Source organism: Sabethes cyaneus, chromosome 3, assembly GCF_943734655.1.
Source record: "Sabethes cyaneus chromosome 3, idSabCyanKW18_F2, whole genome shotgun sequence".
In the NCBI taxonomy this organism is placed as follows: domain Eukaryota; kingdom Metazoa; phylum Arthropoda; class Insecta; order Diptera; family Culicidae; genus Sabethes; species Sabethes cyaneus.
In genome coordinates this window covers 6,555,183-6,578,261 of record NC_071355.1, presented here as the reverse complement: position 1 = coordinate 6,578,261, position 23,079 = coordinate 6,555,183, and the positions used below count along the sequence as shown (strand labels likewise).

Below are 23,079 nucleotides of genomic sequence, written 5' to 3'. Positions count from 1 at the left end.
TTTGTGCCACAGCTTGATATAAACTAGATATATGATTTGCTAGATAATTTGATATATTTGTGATATGTCTAGAGCGAATTTTATTACCATTTTTGTTATGTTAACTACTAACAAGACCAAGTTTATAACAAAACGCAAAGGCGATTTTGTTATAAAATACTTGTTATTTAGAACTCATCTTGTTATAATTTTGTTATTTTCATTCGATCGGGTTGTAAGAATAGTCCAGTTTGGTTTCAATAGCTAGTTATAGGTTTGTCAAATGAAGATGAAAATGAAGAGGAAATTTGGCACAGACTACAAAATCTTTTGCAACTCAACTTGTTGATTTCAAACCAGGAGAATCTGCATGATTATTTTTCCTGAAAAGTTTCCCATTATTGTCTCACCCTAAGAGGCATAAAATGTTTTAAACCATAACCCAGATAATTCTTTCTTATATGATATATCGTATGTATAATTATAAAATACATATTTTTCTCACGTTATAATGCCTCCGATTCAAACTTTCCAGACAGGCCATACGTTATTCTGTTTTTTTAACTCATTGCGAGATTAAGAAAGCTCGCAACATGACGATCTCACTTGAAAATAACCATCCAGATGCATGTTCTACAAACAAAAACGACCAGAATGAGTAGATGCGTAAGTGGAAATGCTCCACAAAGAAAAATTTTCAATACACAATTCCTTTCTTCCCTCTGTTTGCCGTCGTCTATAATAGTCAGCCAGCCAGGAAAAAAGCAATTTTCGCCGCAAGGTTCGTATCTAATCGATATCTATCATCATCACTATAGGAAACAATCTTTTTTTTCTTTTTGCTACGGCGAGAAGATCTCCCTCGGGAAATTTTCGGATTGAGAAAAAGTATGCCACCATATATGTATAGGAGAACAAAGGCTTCGAGTTTTTCACGTCCAGGAAAATGACTCCACGAGGAAAACCTACCGTGGCCGCCCGGACCAGGCTAGCTCGAATCGAACGATCGGGGGGAGCTTATTGTGCCTAGCGCTATCTTATCTGAGCAGTGCCATTGAAAATTTAATTGAAGTTAAATTTATTGAAGCAATAATTAAACTTGCTTGGACAACATAATTCCATTAGATATTTCATTAGATTTCTTTTAAAACGAAGTGCTCAGTTGCAACATTGAATCAGTTTCTATTTCGGACAATAATTAAGATATAATCATTATACAAAGTAGTTTTCAAGGATGTTGTTTTTGGATGTCTTCTGATGTGATGCTTTTCACCAGTTGAAATTTGAAGCACTGCCAAGTCGTGCGAATTTCGTGCAAAGTGGCATATAATGGAACGTCTCAAACGACTTATTTCCCGTTCTAAAACAGTGAAGATGACAGATTGGTATTCTTTCTTCCATTAATCTCATGCATTGACAAGGTTTGGCACATTGCGGCGTTTGTCGATTGCGGTTAGCACCCTGAATCGTTTCAGCTGTCCACGCTCTAGAATCGAGGAAGCTCAAAATGGACCAAACTTGACCTTGGTTGCACACGGTCTTAAATTTCACCCTTCAAATGCTTCCTGCCAATAATGGTTGCGTCAAGTGTCGACCACCGCGTTCAGTCTAGCAATAGCTCAGCGTGGACATTTTTGCTACGCAAATGCACTTGACTTTTGCTGACGATATTTGTCATCGAGGTGCAATTTATCATGTCCTTTGAAAAGTGCAACAGTTATTTATACAATATTTTATGCGGAAAGGAAGTTATTTGTTATTTTTATCACACTAAAGTCACAGTAAAAAAAATTCTCGCTGCGTTGAAATTATTTCTAAGTTTTTTTTCATTTCATTTTTTTCAGGATATCAACCCAACCGAACTGGAGTGGACCAAAGCGTTACTAATTCATACTCAACAAACAACACGAACTGTGCTGAAATCGCACCCATCGCAGTAACCCGGTGCTTTGACTGTTGTGCTTTCTGCTTTAACTGTCAGAACATCGTCGGTGGTAGGTACTTGGGTGTGAAAGCTTACCCAGCGGTGTGCTATCGCGAATTGAAATTCATTGTTCCCCGCCGTCGAGCACGAGGTGAATAGGTTGGCCGCACCGGAAGTTGCGACGAATTATGGCTACAGGATCAAATAACGGGAAAAAATGTAGTGTGCCATCATCGTGCCAGCAGCAGCTGAACAAAAAGAAGTAAGAAGATAAAGTTTTAAATGGAATCGCTTGTCGCTCCGTGAAACTGCACTGAAACGAGCAGGGCTGGGTATTTATAAATATTTTATCTTTATTGAAATTCTTCCGAGTGATCCCGGGTCGACGCGCCCCGTAGATAGTGCATAGTAGTGTTAATAGTGGTCGTGGAACATTGGTTCTTGCACCGAGCAACCGAGTGAGTGAACAAAGAAGCTTCGCGCCCGGTGGCTTACGTAACCGGGAGAAACAACGAGCAAGCCGTCGGAAACAGTCAAAGATCAAGATAATAACAGTGTGCTGGAAGTTTCGGTAAAAAGTTTCGCTTTTATAGATAATAAAAAAGGCTGACCTGCAGAAGAGGTGCATCGTTAGTGGTGGAAATGTGCTGCATAATGGTGTGTGGTTAGGTGTCGAATTGAATTCATGTACTTGATCCTATAAAGGTAGCGACGCTGCTTTAGAATAAAGGTGCTCCCGAAACCAGAATCTCCGGTCGGAAGCGGTACAGTAACAGGTGGGTTCGGTTATTTTTTTCTGTTTAAGTACGGTGTCCTAGGTTGTAGTCTTAATCATGTTGACCTAGATCTAGATTCTTGAACCAATGTTTGTTAAGTTTGATATTTTTGAACCAATTTAATTGTTTGGTTGTTCCCTGGAGCTTGAATTTTGGTTCTATATGATTAGTTTTGGTTTATAAAGAAAAAATATGATTGGAATTACGTCCGTTAGTTTCATTGTTTTTGTGTAAATAAAAATTTATTACTGCCAGACCCGAACTCGACATCTTTTGGGTTCGGTATTTTACAGGTCTCGGGTTATTACTGAGCACATTTCACATAAAACGAAAGGAAAGATTGGAATTCAATTCAATTTCAATTGCGAATCCACGCCACTACTAAGGTAACCAATTAGCATTTTACTTACTTTACTTTCACGGCGACAGTCCTCTTATCGAATCCGTGCCGACATCCCGAGCTGTTTCCACGTTTGTCAGTCTTGGGTTGTCACTCTTCAATCGCTCTTAACAATGTTCCAGCATCCTCGTTAACAGCGCTCTTCCAACGGGCACGAGGTCTGCCTCGAAGTTGTCAACCTCTGTCGGGTTCTCTGATGAGTATTATTTTCTCTGGTTTTTTATCCGGCATCCTTGCTACGTGGCCAGCATACAGTAATCTGCAGTGTTTTAATCGTTTCTCTAGAATCTGCATTTTTGGCTCGAGGAGCACGTTCTTCTTAATCTTATGAAAGATTTGTGCCTTAATCCGTAGAAAGCCCGATTGGCATCCACTATCCGCCTTTTTACTTCACTGCTCACATCGTTGTCATACGTCACTAGCGTGCACAGCCGTCGTATACTTCGTTTTGGTAGAGTTTATGATAAACCCCATCTTCGCAGCTTTCTCTTTAAAATGCATGTAGCCCTGTTCCACAGATAAACGGTTAACAACGGTCGTCTGCGAACTCTAGAAACAGGGGTGACATTGCGCATCTCGTTTCTAGTGATTTTGGTTCGTTTCGACCACGTTAAACAAATGGGCTTCTCGAACCAAAATCACTCGAAACGAGAATCGCAATGTCACCCCAGGTGAGATTGATTGGAAATTTGACAGGCCGTCTCCTTGCACTAACGTTATCTATCGTCACAAGCAAGTCCGATGAACAGGAGATTCAGGATGCGTATATTCGAGCGGAAGGCTCTTTTTATAAAGACCTTTACCTTGCACAAAACAGCCGTCTGCTTCCGACATTCAAAAGTTCGGCGAGGATGCTGTCGTTTTCAGGTGCTTTGCTGGTTTTTTAACTTCGTCCAAAGTTGATGGATCCCTCCATCTTGTTCCGCATTCAACAATACGATCTTTCGCTATTCAAGTTCCCCTACTTGTCGTTGCGCGTAACAGGAGTTGGCAGCAACTACGCTCGGTACTTTGTTCGTACTGCCAGCTCCATTCCGGCGCTTGTGGGAGGATGGGTGATATATTTGACGTCATCGCTTACCTCCTTGGTGTAATGCCTGAGTACCTGATCCCAGTCGTCAGTAGGCAAGTCGTTGTCGTCAAACACTATGACCACGCTCATTCTGGGTGATTGCCTGCTGCTCAGACACGACTGCGGCCTCGACTGACTCTTCCGCATAAAAATGTCCATTGTGGGCAGGTACTTTTTCGCCGTTTCGTCGATTGCTCCGGCATCCCGGGCCAAGGCGCAGAACAATGAGGCCACCTTACTATCGGTCTTCTTCTTCAACTTTTACTGCACTTTACGGTCGAGCAGCACCGTCGGAACCGGATGGAACCAGGCTTCTGTTCGACTCTGTTGTGTTACTCCAGCTTCAGGCCTATCAATCCTGCATCAATCATCGACATCGCTGCCAGTACGAACAAAGCATTAAGCGTAGTTGGTGGACTATTTTGGCTTTGGATGCCGTAAATCAACTGATCTTAGAATTGAGAATGTATTAAAAGGTTATTATGCGATGCGTATAGTGAGCTAAAGAACGAAGAACGTCAGGTGCTTAGATACGAACTGTTTTTTATGCGAGAGTTCAGCATCGTTTGCTTTCGTGTCTCGTTCGTTGCAGTGGTTTTTTAACCCCAGGCCACTTTGAGAAGCTATAACTTTTTTATCTTTCAATAAACTCTCGCGAAACTTTTCAAAAGGACCTAAGTAACATTGAGAGACTCTCTTTAATGTCCTTCTCTTCTAATTATTGCGGCGACATAAATGCATTTTAACCAAAGTTTTCTTAACGAATAGCTAGCTTGTGACGCCAGCAACCTATTCATGCAAAGCTAATGTATTTAAGTGCCTTTGCACCGCTGTGATAAGCGAAAAAGAAGAGACCCGAGGAGAATCTCTCATTGTTACTTAGGTCCTTTTGAAAAGTTTCGCGAGAATTAATCTACTTCTTTCGCAACTAGATCTTTTATTATAGAAGTTATTTGATCAAAAAATTCCGAAAACTTACGTTTTGCGACAGTTTTATTGAAAAATTTACGTAGTCTGTACATTGGGGTCAATTTGACCTCAAAATTCAAACCGCTATATCACAGCGAAAGCTTGACGAATTTCCGAATTTCTAGATGTTTCAGAAAGATAATTTAATGGACTAATTGATAAAATTATGCATGACAATTTGGTGGAGCGACCTTTTACAAGGAGGGGTTTTAGTGCTGCTTCCTTCTACAAAAATGTACGCGAACATAAGATCTTCAAAGTTACTTGTGGCATTTACAGAATTAGCTCACTAGATGGCGTTGGTGCGAGAATAATTTACTTTTTTTGTCTTAAATTTATGAATTCTCTTCGTGTAAATCGTTCTTGCTCGCGAAAAAATTGGAAAGATAGACAAGATCTGCGGTAAATATGGTCTTGTGACAGGTAAAACCTATGGCTAATAGTGTGGTTCAGAATTTGATCGCTAGATGGCATTGGTGCTCCATTTGGTTTTAAACTTTTTTGTCGCAGCTTAGAATACTGACTAGATGTAAGATTTTTTGTCTTCAATTTAATTGTTCAAATAGTCGAAACCACTCTATTCTGAATATTTCGGTGCAAAATTTACACTAGTGACGTATTTATTTTCTTCCGGTACCGTGCCTGCGGGTAATTCCGCGCAGCACATTATTCCGCGCACTCATCCTAAAAATCTATTTTGCAACAGTAAATTTCACTAAAACGTTATTAATAAGTATACTATCATGGAATACCATGTTCCATTAATGTTTTTGTTAAAAACTGACAACTTTTGCTTCGTTCGTCTGGCCAAACCAAAGGCCATTTCATTGCACGCTGACCTAAACGTGATTTCCGAATGTTTTGTTAGCTATTGTTCTAAGCGGAGGCCTAAATTATCGAAAGGTTTTTTCGCTCCAAAAAGTTTTTTTTATGATGAATTTGTGCTACATAGGTACATAGATGTACACTTAACTGTTTTATGGAAATAGTTATGAATAACTCATTTTTCTGTTTGTTTTGTTTAAAGATTTGTTGTGAGCGGAATTAAGAGCAGATAAATTAGTGTTGTTTATAATTCCGCGCGGATGTAGCAGGATCATATCGGGGGAAAACGGATAGCAGAATATGCATTACTCTACAGAAAACTTTGTAGATACGTTGAAGAAAGTCAAATAAGGTTGTTCATTACGCAAATCTGCGAAAATGACCAGGATTCTGGTCAGTACCTTACGGAATGAAAAGCACCAAATGCACAGTGATCCAAAATCAGTGAACCAAAACGTTCCCACTAGAGTTTTGAGTAGGAAATCTTGGTTTTAGGTTTGTGGAACCTTTGCAACAGTTTCTTTAGATTAAAAGATCTTTCGTTTGGTGGAATTCAACTTTGGATCAATACAAGTGAAATGAAAAACTCAGTTTTCTTCAGTTTCAATATAACACACTGATGTGCTCTGCGAAGTTTTAGAGCATATTATTATGAGAAATTTTGCTGAAGACAGTAATCTTCTATCTCTTCAGCGAAGATAGAAAAGTTCTACTTCTTATATATGAATTGTTAAAATCAATTTTTCTATTTTAGCTCTTTCTGTAATTGTTGTATGATTTTTCCATGTTCTATAAAGTTGTACAAATAGGAAAAATACACAACTTTGCTAAATATAGTATAACTCTGTGGTTGCTTGTTTAGGAACTGTAGAACTTTTAATATAAAAAATTCTCCAATTTTGACCCCGAATCACTCGACTATCGGCAGCCGGCAGCTAAGTAATTCCATGAACTAGAAACTATATGCTACAAAATCCAGAAAGTTTCATTCGTAACCGTCTGCCGATACATACTAGTTGAGTAAATCGGGGTCGAAATTGGTTTTTTTTTATATTGAAATTCTGCAAAGGGGGGAGGAGGGGATGTTTTTGGTCGAAATTTGCGTGACGTACTAAATGGTTGTCGCCATAGAGGTATACTATATTTGGCATAGTAGTGTATTTTTACCATTTGTACAGCTTTGTGAAACATGAAAAAGTCATACAACAATTACAAAAAGAGCTAAAACAGAGTTTAACGATTTTTTCAATCTTCGGATTTTTTATCTTCGCTAAAGAGATGGAAGGTTACTGTCTTCAGCAAAATGTACTCGTTTCAATTTTAGACTAATTTTGCCTATGGGCTTTTTTAGACTTTGTGTCTGTGATTATTACGATGAAAATATAGTGCGCGGAATTATGTACGCGTCTGAGCGGAATTATAATCAAGTCATAAATTAGTGCGCGGAATTATGTGCACTGACACGTAACCGGCTGAAGCATTTTTTCTTGTTTATTGGAACTTTACACCAACTGTCATATTTTTCTCATAAAAAGGACTAAAAATTCTATCCGATGGTGAAGTTATGGTTATTCTAACTCACCATTTGAATTTTTTACACAGATCATAACATTGTCTGCGCCTTAAGTGCGCGGAATTACCAGCAGTCACGGTACTATGTTCAATTTTTGCGGATCGTTTTAACATATGTACATCCTGGCTGAATCGGTACAATACTTGGCTATATAGATAACGAATTAATTTCACTAGTTTTATATTGCGAATTAATGTCGAAGACGACGACCTCTTATCGCGACAATATGTTATGTATATAATCATGAGCAATAAATAAATTAAAACAAAAAGCACACTAGCGCCGCCTGGTGATTAAATATACAGTTTAATCATAGTTTATCATCTGTCTATCATAGTGTGAATCTAGTCCATCTAACCAATCTTGCCGAAGACAAAAAACTTGCATGTCATCAATTTGTTTAATTGAAAACTTTAGCTGAAAAAGATCGATTCTTTAAGAGATAAACTCCACCTCGTAAGCAATTCCTGTAAAATGCAATACGCAACTTTGAAGATTGCGTGAACGCGTATATTTTTGTAGAAGGAAGCATTTAGGATTGGGCGATACCGTATCGATACCCGCGATATCGATACTCGAAGGCCGATATTTCGATATATTTCATCGATACTTACGACGTCGATATTATGCTAAATCGATAATTTCATCCCGATACTGTTTTGATAAAGCGGGATATGCAGCTGAAAAAATATAGACTAAAACTAGGCCAGGAAAGGCTCAAAAAAACAATTTTTTAGGGTTTTTTCTCGTGCTATTTTTTTTAGGTAACTACTAAGCTTAATTCTCAAATTTACTTTATTGGAAATGACCTCGGCACAGCCGTTTTTATGTTAGACGACTTGAAACGAGCCGAACTATGCCGATTTCGGTACAAGTGCCGAACTGCAAGATTTGTTATATTCGTTATAATCTTATTGATCTGGCAACCGTGCGAGATGATTTTGACACCTGGCGGTGCTCCCGTTTCATATGTAAAATTGAACCGGAGATGTGCCGCTTGATATCTTTGAAGTGCCACGGCACAATGTGCTGAATGTCCGACGCCTTGGAATTGACTCTTAGGTAAAACCTTGAACAATGTCACTTACATGTTTAACGCTTATTGAACAGTAAGTGCGTACGATATGCGATTTTCAGCAATTCAAAACTGACTAGAGAGCACATAGAGTAGTATTGGGCGTTGAAGGCATTAACAAAGACTTTCCAGCTTTTTACGCGCCATAATAGCTGTGAAAGTGGCAGAGGTGGGACAGAGATCGAGCAGAGCTACAACCGGAAAGGAGCAACTCCCGGCGGAACTCTGCAGGAATGGCCAAGAACCGCCAGCAACGACACATCACTGGATGGTTTCAGGGGTTTGGGAGAGAGCTGCCGGATGAGTGGATTGAGGGTGTGGTTTGTCCCATCTACAGAAAGGGCGATCGGATAGATTGCTGTAATTCCCGCAGCATAACGCTGGTCAAAACCACCAACAGATTTTGTTACGTCGTCTATCCCCGGTGGCTGGAGAGTTCGTAGGGTAGTACCAGGTGGGCTTTTGAAGGCCCGTGCTACTACGGATCAAATTTTTACTCTTCGGCATGTCATCTAGATGTGTCGGGAGTACAACCCATCATATTTTTGTGGATTCCGGGGCAGCGTACGATTCAGTCGAGCGTGAACAGCTGTGGTGCGGTTTTTCATACGAAGCGACGTGTCCGAAATAGAGATATACTAGAGCGAGTGATGTGTTGCGTGCGTGTTTTGGGGGCACTCTCTTTGCTCAACATGTTTTTTATTGATTAATTTTTATGAATCCCTTTTTTGAGTAGCATTTCCTAATCCCAGAATGCCGCCTTAAATAGTATCGATAAATCTAATATCGATGCTTCACGAGCGATATATCGACGGTATCGATAAAGCGGCGGATTTGATATTGATATTCAATTATCGATACTTTCGGGAATTTTGCCCAATCCTAAAGCATTATTCTAGGTGGTAAGGATTACGTGGTGGTGCCGCTCTAAAGAATTAATAGGATCTTTGCACTAGCCCCGTAATTCTCCTGTACTCAAATAACCGACTGCGAAGTCTGCCAATATAGAAGGGTCAAGTTCTTTAGGACGTTTATACCCACAGCTTTGTTTTTTTGATACAACTTATTACTAACTGCACATTGGAAACTTAAAATTATTACGTGTATTTTATTAAAATCCCTCTTTGTAAAAGGTCCACCTCCGCTAAGTCACCATTTATAATTTTATCAATTAGTCCATTAAATTGCCTTTCCAAAACACTCGAAAATTTGGAAATCCATCTATCTTTCGCAAAGATATAATTTTGGGGCAAATTGACACCAATCTACAGACAGAAGGTTAAGTATTCTCTTTTGGACTTCCATTCTTATTTTTCCATGCATTGCGAGAAGTTTTTGTGAGTATGTGTTTAACTACCAGCCACGGTCGTCGCTGTCGATCATGACTGCAAACCAGCAGTTAATGCCGCATCGCTCGCGAGTGTCGTCATTCTCACCCGCGAGTGCGAGCGAGGGCATAAGGTGAAGAAGAAAAGAAGAAGCATAGCCAAATCTAATGAACACACACCAAATGACTCGGTTCTACTTGCACGCCGATTGTTTACGGAGGCTTCGATCAAATGGGCCCTCAACTCTATTGAACCAATGAAATCTTCAGGTCCGGATGGTATTCTACCAATTTTCTTGCAAAAAACGGACGGTGTTATAATGTCCAGTTTCACTTTGGGTTATATCCCGGAGAATTGGCGGAAAGTCAGGGTGGTGTTCATACCCAAGGCTGGTAAAAAAGACAAAACCATGCCTTAGGCTTTCAAACCGGTAAGTCTGACTTCAACGCTTCTTAAGCTGACGGAGAAAATCACGGATAACTAAATCCGCAATGAGTTTTTAAAAAACTGTCCGTTACATGTAAGTCAACATGCATACCAACACAGTAAATCTACGGAAACCGTACTGCACTGCTTAGTGACGTTAATTGAGAAATCGCTCAAATATCAAGAGACAGTACTTTGTGCTTTTCTTGATATTGAAGGTGCTATCGATGACACGTCCTTCGCGTTAATTAATACGGCTCTCTGTCAAAAGAGAATCGACCACACTACAATGAGCTGGATTCAATCAATGCTCTCGAGCAGAGAAATTACAGCATCATTGGGAGATGTGTCGGTCACAATTTCGGTGATCAAAGGATGTCCACAGGGAGGAGTTCTCTCCCCCCTGCTCTGGTCACTGGTGACCGACGTACTCCTTCACAAGCTATCACAGCTTGGTTATGAGACCATTGCTTACGCCGACGACGTTGTACTTATCGTCAGAGGAAAGTTTGACGCAGTATTGTCAAGTCGCTTGCAAGGAGCTCTAAACACCACCATGGTGCTCACAAGAGGGACTTAATGTTAACCCCACCAAAACAGTCGTTATACCATTCACTGGGCGAAGAAAACATACCATTACTCGCCCTATACTGAATCCTGTCAGACTGGGCTTCACTAATGAAGACAAACACCGCGGAATAATTCTCGATAAAAAACTGAACTGGGCTGCCCACCTAGATTATGTTGTTAAGAAACCAACTTCGGCTATCTGGGCATGCGGGTCACTTTTTGGCAAAACCTGGGGATTGAAACCTCAACTAGCCTTTTGTTCATATACTACTATTTCACGGCCTAGGATAACCTATGCTGCAGTCGTATGGTGGCCAGAGGTGAATGAGGTGACAGCCCAAGCCAAACTAAACAAAGTTCAGCGCCTGGCCTGTCTTAAAGTTACCAGTGCTATGCGTACAACACCTACTGCAGCCATGGAGGCAATGCTATGCTCACTGCCTTTGTATCTTCATGTGAAGAAGGAAGCAGAGTTCGGCGCACTACGGTTGCAAAGGAGTAAAACTATACTCGAAGGTGACCAAATTGGTGGACAGCCAAGCAGCTCTACTGGCACTCAAGTCCGCCAAATGCGTGTCCAAATTAGTTTGGGAGTGCAGCACAGCATTGAGGGAACTCTCCCGCCAAAACAAAGTTTTATTACTTTGGGTGCCCGGTCACTGCGGAATCGAGGGTAATGAATTTGCTGACAACCTGGCAAGACAAGGATCAGCTCAGCAATTTATTGGTCCTGAACCGTTTCTGGGCACCTCCACATCCGCCGTAAAAGGCGAATTGATGACATGGGAAAAGCTAGAAATAGTATCCCGTTGGAATCAGACACAGGGTTGTAGACAAGCTAAACAGTTTATCTACCCAAACCCTGCAGTAGCTAAAAAACTACTCCATTTAACTCGTAGTGAACTACGCACGATCACGGGACTCCTAACAGGACACAGCCCCGCTCTTTATCATTTAAAGAATATCGGCAAGGTATCATCTGACACCTGCCGCTTTTGTAACTCTGAACCTGAAAGTTCAGCGCATCTGCACTGCAATTACGGAGCTCTTGCATTATCAAGGCAGAATTTCTTCGGATGTTTCCTTCTTACTCCATATCAGATATGGAGCCTAAATCCCAAAACGGTCATTGGCTTTATAAACCATGTAGTACCGAATTGGGGCACAGGATTACAACTATCCCACTCAAATCCATCAATGGGTATGAGCGATCCGTAAGCTGTGTACAGCAATCGGGGCCTGCCACAAAAGACGATCATTAAGACTGTCGCAGTGCCCTTTTAACCCAATGCCCTTCTGGCACACAAAAAATAGCCACATATGTATCCATATATCTCAGTATGCCCCACGCGCTCACGTTAGCATTAGTTTGCCTTGTGAGCAGGCTGTGCAGAAAGACGCTACGAGGCTGTGCGCTCATGAGTGTGCAGGTGGCATAACGTGTGCATACATAGCACTAGTGGTTGTTTGTCGTATGGTTTCTTCAGTGGAGTAAGAGTTGGATGCTATGCTTCTCACACTCACTCGTGTAAGAGTGGTATGCCACGGTTACCTCTTACTTCTAATAGCACAGAGCCGGGGTGGCTCTTGCCTTATCAAGAATTCCTCTCCACTGTGCTCGGTCCTGGGCTACACGTCGCCAATTTGTTGAGCGTCTCGACACACGCAAGTCGGCTTCAACCTGGTCGAGCCATCTAGCACGTTGGGTCCCTCTATTCTTGGTGCCAATGGAGTTCTTGAAAAGAATGGTTTTCACTGCCCAGACGTCTGTCATCCTTGCAACGTGGCCTCTCCAAGTAGTGCCTGCAACTCGTAGTTCATACACTTACGCCGCGCTCCCCTTTCAAGGTCATCTGCGAAGGCTAGGTTTTTCTCGTTTTGATGCCCGATCGCTGGATCACGCCTTCAGGACAGTGCATCCCCTTGCCGCAACTTTTTGGGCGATTTAGAAGCACTCGAGAGTATTCTCGAACTATGCACGTAGCACATCACTCGCTCCAGAGTAGCTTTGATCAGTCGCGACAGTTTGTCCGGAAAACCGTTCTCGTATATTATCTGCCATAGCTGTTTGCGCCCGACTGTATCGCATGCTGCCCTGAAATTCACGAAACTATGATGCGTGGGTACGCTGCACTCCCGACATTTCTGGAGGATTTGTCAGAGAGTGAAAATTTGATTCGTAGTAGCACGGCCTGATCTGCCCTACGAATGCTCTTGCTGTTGGGGATAAACGACAGAACAAAATCCGGAAGAGCACCCCGTAGGTGGCGTTGACGCGGCATTATGCCGCGGTAATTACAGCAATCTAGCCGATCTACCTTTTTGTAGATCACCATGTCTTCATGCGCAGAACAAAGTTACGGTAACTCTCGATCTGTTCTGAACACATTTGTGTTATTGTCCAGTCACTACAAATTTTGCATGTGGATCTGAGCCTTTAAAAGTGAAAGCCATCTATAGATGGCTCACTAAAGGGGTCGGTGAGCTTTTTTGGAAAAATAATGAACTGAAGCTCAAGTTTTGATCACATCACAACATTCGAAATTATTCGATTTTACGTGTTTTCGTGGTTTAGAGGCCAAGTTTCAACGGAAGGAGTTTTTTATGTCATGTAAAATTGAGAAATGGTTTTTGGTTTGGATACAATGTTTTAAAAGTAATGAAGCTGTGAAAATGTAATGAAGACGCATGGCGTTTTGTTTTTCTTTGCTGTTAAACAAATATTTCTGGTAGTTCGTAACATGACTTCTGTTATGAGTTAGCCGAAAATCATTTCACCAAAAATCCCGGGCTTAAAGGCAAACTGGCGTTCCGTTTAAGTCTGACTAGCAAACATAACACATCGCTACTGCCGGCATTCCCATGCTTTCGAAATGCTACAGGCATTTCTAAACAACATTTCAATTAACCTTGCAAGCGGTTCCTGCGTAAACAAACACACCACCGACCGGTTCAATTAGGTACGTGCGTGCGTGTTGGTGAAAGTTCTTCGTGATATTCAAATTCCTCCTGCTCATCAAAGCCGCTGGAATATATGCGTCGAAAAATTCACAACACCCTTAGCGAAATATTATCCTTCATTTTGACGAGCGTTTTGAATTTTCGAACTGGAGAATTCACACGTGGAGCAATAAAGCCAAATTTCCCACTTTTGTCTGACATCGAACCATCATGGAGCTGGCTGCCTGTGTGCTGCATTGTGAATGCTTTCCCTCAGTTCGCGGCGGTGCGTGGTGTAGCGTTTCAGGACATTTCCATTCAAACACAAACACACAAACGCAAACATGTAAAATGATGTTTTCCGGAACGGAACGCATCAGCTCGTCGGATGGTGCTAGCTGCTGCTGATGATAATGATGGCACTGTGAAGGGTCTTTGCGAGCCTAAATAGGAACAACAACAGTCATTAAATTAACACAGCTTTCGCTGGCTATTTGGCGGTTGGCTCGTGTATCGTCGAGGACTTGCAGCGACGCGCGGACTTGAAAGCACCCTCGTTTGGGGCTGGACTGGGGTTGGGCTATAGGGAAAGCGAGAATGAGCAAAATGCCTCGGGTGCGGCGGAAGCTAACAAACAGCTATTTGCCTAATAAAAGACGTTAATGAGATGCTGAATAGCGGTGTGTTTGTGCTGCAGCGAGTCGTCGAGTTTGTAGGACTTCATCACGCTCTTACTTCTTGTAGTATGTACGTTCGTACTCGCTGGCTGAGTATACAGTTATGTACACAACGCCAGTGCCAGCGTCGTCGTTGGTGGTAAATAAGAAAAAGCACCGATGACACAGAGACGAGAGTGGAAACGATACTAATGTTGGAATGTTTTCACACAGCACCGCAGTGCTTTCGCTTCGCAAAACCACAGCAATTTTACTTTCGAGCTCGATTTGTGAATACACTCATGCTCGATGCTGTGTTGTCTGCGTTTCGCCTGTTTGCTGTCTGGAATCTGGAGTGGATGGATGGATGGAATGATCCTTTCGTGTTGTGTCAGCGGACCGAGAGTGCTCCACTGCACTGCATGAACCGCGTACTCCTTTGTCAAAGTCAGCACTCAGGACAAGCCTTGGCCGGCAGCAAAAGCGCAAAAGAATGGTGAGTAATTGCATGCAACAAGATTGCAGAAGAGCTGGTTTATGTTTGTTACGCTCCGTACGGAACGGACTGACCGGGGAAAATCATTTCGGGTGTTTCGCGTCCTCCGAGCAGCAAAAAGTTTAAAAGTTGAGTGTTACGTGAAAGCTAATCCAATGATGACGTCCTTACTCAACGTGAGGTACATTGCTTCTGACAGGAGGGTGGAGTTTGTGTTGTAATCTTTGGATTTTTTTGATTCTAAATTGCTCATGGCTTTGGTATTCTGTGTGATTTTTCAAACGCAACTTTCGATGCCGACGTTTCGACCAAATTCGGTGAACTTTTTCGAGAAACAGTATAAGGTTTTCAACTTATTAACCCTCTCTTAATCAATAGTGTCGTAGTTGCGTGAGCAACGGCATTGAAGACAAAAACGCCATTCGCACACGATCAACGGATGCGCACGAGCAAGAAATCGAACCGAAGCGAAAACAAATCAATTGATACAAGGGCAGCAGCCAATCGTTCCCGAACTGCGCAATTGTCTGGTGTGGAAATGATTGATTCTGACGAAGGATTTTCCTCTCACAACCGTGTGGACACGCATGATTTCCAGTATCTCCAATGTCAAATTTATCTCACTTTGTAACTCTCGTTAACTGGCGCTAGCCGTATCGGGCTTTTCGTGCTGTTTTGTCCCATCCATCATCAAATTTTATTACCCTTTGCTTCGGCGTTAGCGAAAAACAACGGTACCAATGCTGTTCGTTGCTCCAGTTTTGCACATAAATTTTCCTTAGAAACCTCCTCCTGTCTTTTGTCCTGCTTCGAACTGCCAAACGGTAACATTTATGATCGAGGGTTCAACTTCCACCCCAGCGGAATGTAGTTCAACGCCCCATCGCACCAACCAACCTTAGGCTGATGTTTCGCAAAAGGAAAAAAAAATGAAACAACAACAAACTTTTACCGTTCGTCTTGTACCGAACAAAAATATCCGATTGGATATTATTCATCCTGTCTGTGGTTCGTGATTTGAATACACAAATCGCTAACGGCGCGCGGTTTTTCGGGTGGTGCGTGACCCAGATCAGTCGGGAAATCGATTTTGTTTGCGTCGTCGCCGTCTTTGTCCTCGTCCCCGTCGACGCTGCCTGTCATGCGGCCCGTCGTCGTGAAAGGCTTGCTGCTGCCGCTGCCGCCGAGGGGAATGTTTATTTTATTACCTTTTTCCCTGCCCTGACATCAAGAAGTCAGTCAGCTCATCTGTCTGGCGTGTCCCAAGTGAGATGCGATGCGATGAGACGAGATACTAAGATGGACGAGGCGCCGTAAAAAAGTTCCTACGGGTTAGACTAATGGGATTCACACCAGTTGTTTCCTAAGTAGCGAGTAGAGTAGAGGCGGTCGTTTTGTTTTCCGAAAATGTGCTTCTTTCCGGAAGGGATAATTGAAGCAAAACTGTGTTTTTCTCTACTCTTCGAATCAAATGGAATAACTTTTCAATGATTTTACTGGGTCACCAGCTAAGACGTTTGAATTTCAGTGAGAATTTTCTTAACTTTGTCCAAGTGGCGAACCCGTGGTGGGTCAGATGTTTCGTTTTAGTGAGAGCCGAATGATTACGCCGTAGAAGACGTGATGCAATAACCCGTGGAAGGTCATTTTCTTAATTGGATCTTAAGCAAGTAAACTGCCTATCTTCGGAAACAGCGTAATTCTGGCGGGGTGATGTGATTGGATTGGTACCTTTATGTGGGTTCACAAAATAGAATTAAATCTAAAATTTTACCTGTATCGGCAGTATGCTCAAAGAGCAACGATAAAGAGTGAGTTGGACCCATCTAAGGCCCATCGAAAAGGGGAAATTTATTTCATTAGTAGTGAAATAAAATGAAATGAAATCCGTTTTATGGTAACAACAAGATTATCAAATCTGGTTATAAGATTCGTTCAGTATTGCAAACTTAGCACAATTCAAATGTTCGTTACAGACATATTTGTGACAAATTCAGGAAGCTTGTTTCACTTTACTGTCTTTGACTGATATATCACATTAATAAATCAGTGCAATAAATCAAACGTACGTATGACAAGCCCTTCTTTCCTTCCCAACTCCTTTTATTTGTCGAACATGTAAAAGCGATTATTTCAACATCGATCTAATTTATAGTTTTTCAAGTTCATCTGCCTCACATTCTAGACTAAGTGATGAATTACATTTGTTTTTTTTTTCGCCCATCTTCGCTATGAGCTGCCACCTACTGTCAAAGTTCCAGTTACAAAGACGTTCTCCTTTCGCACATTATTGTCACGGAGAAATCGATTCTCCACCCATCGTGCGGCAAATCTCAAACAAGATAAGGAAAAAAAGAAGCTAAACGCCGAAAAGAACCTTCTCACAAGCTTACTAACGAGAGCGGATCGACACCAAGGAAAAAAAGGACACAAAGAGACGGCTCTATACATATACAGACACACACACCTATAACCATGAATAACAATATTTCGTTTACGGCTGCCGATCGTTTGCTTAATGCTGGCTCATCAAAATTTATGGTCCTGGCTTCTGCCTTGCTTGCTACGACGATCCTCTTATCTGCCACCCACTCTCGGTTCCCGCCGGGCACGGGCACGGGCACGAGTACGGCCACGAGAGTATAGTACTACAAGCTGGGCTGCCAAACCATCGCATCGCATCGTATCGTCGTCCATCCATCCGTCAGCGCTCGCTGGCTGGCTGCTACCGTAATCGGACAGGAGCCGGTTCATACGCGTTGTAATCTCTTCATCCATTTTGGTAAGCTGTGGGGTGCCACCTCCAGTCCGGGCCGAAATCCTGAGTGCTTCCAGGCTAGGAAATCCGAGGAAGCCGGTCCGGTCCATCCCCTGTGCAGCACACCGTGTGCTGAACAAACATTGACAGAGCTGCTCCCGCTGTTTGATGGGCTGAATAGGCTGACCGTATATGTATGTTTGCATGCACGGTGTATTTACATATGGGGCGGCTACCGGCTGTGGGCATGGGCCTTGCCTGTCAGTCCGACGGAGGGTACGGAAACTTTTACACCCCAATCTGGTCATTATCGGTTTCGGTGTGCGTAATCGGTTCTTTTTGGCATTCTATGGTGGTCTTCCTCGGTATCCCCGGCTGTTCGGGGGTTTGGCTGCATTTTTAATATGAATTGGTTCGTATCGATTTAACGTCATAAGCTATAGGCAGGGTAGGATTTTGATGTGAAACGAGGGATTTTCGATTATGCTTTTAGAATTAGAAAAAAACACCAATAATTGAAAGGCAACAGATTTAAAATAGAGCCATCTATCGTTGATGTAGGTAATACAAGCCTTTAATATCAAACATCTGATCTTTTCTCCAATCATTTTATTTATCTTAAAATAGTTAAGAATAGAAATGAATACTAGTTACTAAAACTTTTGCAACGAGAGAGGCACGGAGGCAATTGATACTGAATGCCGCTGCGAAGAAAAACTAGATGCAAGGGACACGCACCTGCCTCTTATTTCTAGCAGCAGTATTCCTCTCCACTCTAATTGGTCCGGGGCTACTCATCGCCAATTCGTAGAACGTCTCGACAAACGCAAGTCGGCTTCAACCTGGTCGAGCCATCAAGCACGTTGGACCCTCCTATTTCTGGATCCATTGGGACTTTTGAAGAGGACAGATTTCACTGCACAATCGTCCGGCATTCTTGCGACGTGGCGGGCGCACCACAGTCTCCCAACGATGTACGGTGTACGATGTGAATCTCTCCAAGTAGTGCCTGCAGCTCGTGCTTCATACGTCTACGCCATTCTCCGCTTTTCGTTTGTACTCCGCTGTTGAATTTTCTTGCTCGTATTATTGTCGGTGGTGACCAGAGATCCCAAATATGCGAACTCATGAACCATTTCCAGTTCTTCGCCGTCAATTGTCACTGTCTACGGAAGGCGAACGTTGCTTTCCCTGGAGTCATACCATATATTTAGTTTTCAACGCATTGACTTGTAAACCAATCCTAGCCTTACCTCCGTTTTTAGTTTGGCGAAGATTGCCTCTCAAGGTTTCTTGTAATGATGTTAAGGTCGTCTGCGAAGGCTTGGAGTTAGCCACCTTTGCTGATGATCGTTCCTGTCGCATCGATGCCCACTCGCCGGATCAATACCTTCAATAGCAATGTTGATTAATGTTTCAGGGCAGGACAGTCAATTCCCTTCTCTGCGCGATTCGAAGGGACTCGAGAGTGTCCCCGAAACACGCACGTAGCACAGTCAGCCGCGTTAATTTGTCAGGAAAACCGTTCCCTTGCATTATCGGCCGCATTGGTTTACGCTCGACTGTATCGTATGCTGCTCTGAAATCTGAGTTATTGTGTGTGGTCAGTGAATGTGTTTATAATTTGTTTATGAGGTAGATGTAGCTAATGCTGCTGTGAAAAGTAAGTTCTCGTACAGCAGATACTAAATTGTATGAAAGAGTTAACGCTAGTAAGTTATTTCCAATACCAATAAGTAGGTTTAGTTTAGCGGATAGGACAGAACTTAGGTCAGCTGACCCCTTGAAAATTCGAATTTCCGAAAATCGGCAAAATATTTTGCATTCGTGTTTGACGTTCTTTTCGTAGACTTTTGCATGGAAAATAATAACGTAAATATGAAAAGCAAGAATAGATTCGGTTTTCACGTTTAAACTTTAAATAAAAGTGCTTAAAACGCATTTTTTTTGCTCGACTAAAAAATCTTTTTGTTTTTTTGCCCCTCCTTCAGTTGCCCAACACCGGAAGGACAAAAACTTATAAAATATTTGTAATGGCTTTTTCAATTAGAGACACTTTACACCAGGCGTTTCGGTGCCTTCGTGTCTTAACAAAAGATGATGAAAAGATGACAAAAGAGGACGAAAAGGTGACAAAAACGATGAAAAGACGCCAAATCAGCGACAAAAGTGGCCTAAAGCAAGAACAAAAATACGACAGAGAGATGACAACAAGACAACAAACGCGAAAAATAAGAAAAACAAGACGATGAAAAGGCGTGGAAAAAAATGCATATGATGCATAACGCATTCGAATAGAAGAATACAAAGAGGTGACAAAAAGAAGGCGCAAAAGTATCGAAAAGACAACAATAACACTATGAAATGAATGGCGATAAAAAGACGTTACACAACATTACAAAAAAAAAAAAAAACAAACACAACATAACACAAACATGACAAAAACAATTAAAGGGCTATAAAAAGATAACAAAACCCGCGACAGGTAACAAAAAAGACGACGAAAAGATGACGAATATATGACAGAAAGATGACGAAAGAACAACGAAACGACAGTAAAAAGACAGATTTTTGTTGTCTTGACAGCACGATAAAATTGCAGATAAAAAAACGGTAACGAAAAGATGACAAAAAAAACGAAGAAAAGATGCCAAAATAACAACAAAAATACCGATAAAAATGCCAAAAAACCGCCGAAAACGCTAAAAACGCGAGTGGAGCGAGTGCTCGTGAACTCGAATCTTGGTAGAATCATGCAATTTGTTGTCAAAGTTACTTTAGCCTGGATTTATTCTCAGGCTTCGTATTAGTTTAGTTTAGTTTATTTATTTACTAGCTGACCCGACAAACTTCGTATTGCCACAAATTAACCTGCGTTGTACATAAATCATGAATCTCGGATGATCTTTGTCACAATCTCGAGTTTTGCGAGCCCCCCAGTGGGCGCCGCTTCCGACGGCGGGTCACCGGCAACACTCGCGACCGTCTCGTCCTGAATGATCTAGTGTTACTATAGATAGTTTTTGTGGTCTTGTATTGACTAATGTTTTATGGAAGAGTCTCGAATTTCTCGAGTTCAATTAGTTTTTGAGTTTCGCAAAAATTTCTGTTTTATTTGTATGAGAGTCCATATCCCCCTACCACAGGGGAGAGAGGTCTCTAACTATCGTAAAATAAATTCAAGACTCCAAAATCTCCCCCATGCCAAATTTGGTTCCATTTGCTTGATTAGTTCTCAAGTTTAAAGGAAATTTGAATTTCATTTGTATGGGAGCTCCCCTCTTAAAAGGGGAAGGGGTCGTAATTCACCATAGAAAAAATTTCTGCCATCTAAAACTCCCACATGCCAAATTTGGTTCCATTTGCTTGATTAGTTCTCGAGATAAAAGGAAATTTGCATTTCATTTGTATGGAAGCCCACCCTCTTAAAGAGGAGATGGGCCATAACTCGCTTTCTAAAGAAGAGAGGGGTCTCAATTCACCATAGAAAAAAATCTTGCGTCCAAAACGACTTACATGTCAAATTTGGTTCCATTAGCTTGATTAGTTCTCGAGTTATGAGGAAATTTGTTTTTCATTTGTATAGGAGCCCCCCTCCCCCTCTTAAAGTGGGGAAATCCATAGAAAATATACCATAGAAAATATTCTTGCCTACAAAAACACAAACATGATAAATTTGGTTCCATTTGCTTGATTAGTTCTCGAATTATGAGGAAATTTGTATTTCATTTGTGTAGAAGCACACCCTCTTAAAGTTGGGAGGGGTCCTAATTCACCATAGAAAATATTTTTGCCTCCAGAAACCTCCACATGCCAAATTTGGTTCTATTTACTTGATTAGTTCTCGAGTTATGAGGAAATTTGAATTTCATTTGTATAGGAGCCCCCCCTCCTAAAGTGGGTGGGGGTCCCAATTCATTATAGAAAAAGTGTTTGTCTCCAAAAACACCCACGTGCCAAATTTGGTTTCATTTGCTTGATTAGATCTCGAGTTATGAGGAAATTTGTATTTCGTTTGTATAGGAGCCCCCCCTCTCAAGGTTGGGAGGGGTCCTAATTTACTATAAAAAATATTCTTGCCCTCGAAAACTTTCACATGCATAATTTGGTTCCATTTGCTTGATTAATTCTCGAGTTATGAGGAAATTTGCATTTCATTTGTATAGGAGCCCCCCTTCCTAAAGTGGGGAGGGATCCCAGTTCATCATAGAAAAAAATGTTGTCTCCAAAAACACCCACGTGCCAAATTTTGTTCCATTTACTTAATTAGTTCTCGAGTTATGAGGAAATTTGTATTTCGTTTGTATAGGAGCCCCCCTCTTAAAGTGGGGAGGGGTCCTTATTTACCATAGAAAATATTCTTGCATTCGAAAACTTTCACATGCCAAATTTGGTTCCATTTGCTTGATTAGTTCTTCAGTTATGAGGAAATTTGTATTTCATTTGTATAGGATCCCCCCCCCTCCTAAAACGGGGAGGGGTCCCAATTCATCATAGAAAAATTGTTTGTCTCCAAAAACACCCACATGCCAAATTTGTTCCATTTGCTTAATTACTTCTCGAGTTATGAGGAAAATTGTGTTTCTTTGGTACAGGAGCCCCCCTCTTAAAGTGGGGAGTGGTCCTAATTTACTATAGAAAATATTCTTGCCCTCGAAAACCTTCACATGCCAAATTTGGTTCCATTTGCTTGATTAGTTCTCGAGTTATGAGGAAATTTGTATGGAAGCCCCCCCTTTTAAAGAGGAGAGGAGTTATAATTCCCCTTATAAAGATGGGAGGGGTCTCAATTTACCATAGAATAAATTCTTGTCACCGAAAACACCCACATGCCAAATTTTGTTCTATTTGCTTGATTAGTTGTCGAGTTATGAGGAAATTTGTGTTTCATTTGTATGGGAGCCCCCCCTCTTAGTGAGGGGAGGGGTTTCTAACCATCACTAAAACCTTTCCTGGCCCCAGAAAACCTCTACATGCATATTTTCATGCCGATTGGTTCAGTAGTTTTCGATTCTATAAGGAACATACGGACAGACAGACAGACAGACAGAAATCCTTCTTTATAGGTATAGATTTATTTATAACACGTAACATAAGACAAAATTAATATTTTTTTGAAACGATGATTCTACAATTAATGAAGGGACGGTAAGGGAAAGTAATGAAGAAGGATTTTTTTTTCGGGAATGAAGGGGAAGGGTGGAAAGGAAGGGGGGGGGGGGTAATAGGTAGCTATGCTTAACAAGTTGTCGTTGTGACTCCTATCTCGGTGGTTTCTACAGTAGGAGAAGGAAGAGGCACAATTTGTGTGT

At 41.6% G+C, this 23,079-nt stretch overlaps 1 protein-coding gene across 7 annotated transcripts in view; it reads left to right on the top strand.

Moving 5' to 3' along the window:
* Positions 1 to 23,079, top strand: part of LOC128743682 (high affinity cGMP-specific 3',5'-cyclic phosphodiesterase 9A) — a 360,716-nt gene that overhangs the window by 98,328 nt on the left and 239,309 nt on the right. For all 7 annotated transcript variants that reach the window (XM_053840308.1, XM_053840310.1, XM_053840309.1 and 4 more), the window contains one exon: positions 1,824 to 2,679. The gene's annotated coding sequence lies outside the window, so the exon portion shown is untranslated. The remainder of the gene's footprint in view (positions 1 to 1,823; positions 2,680 to 23,079) is intronic.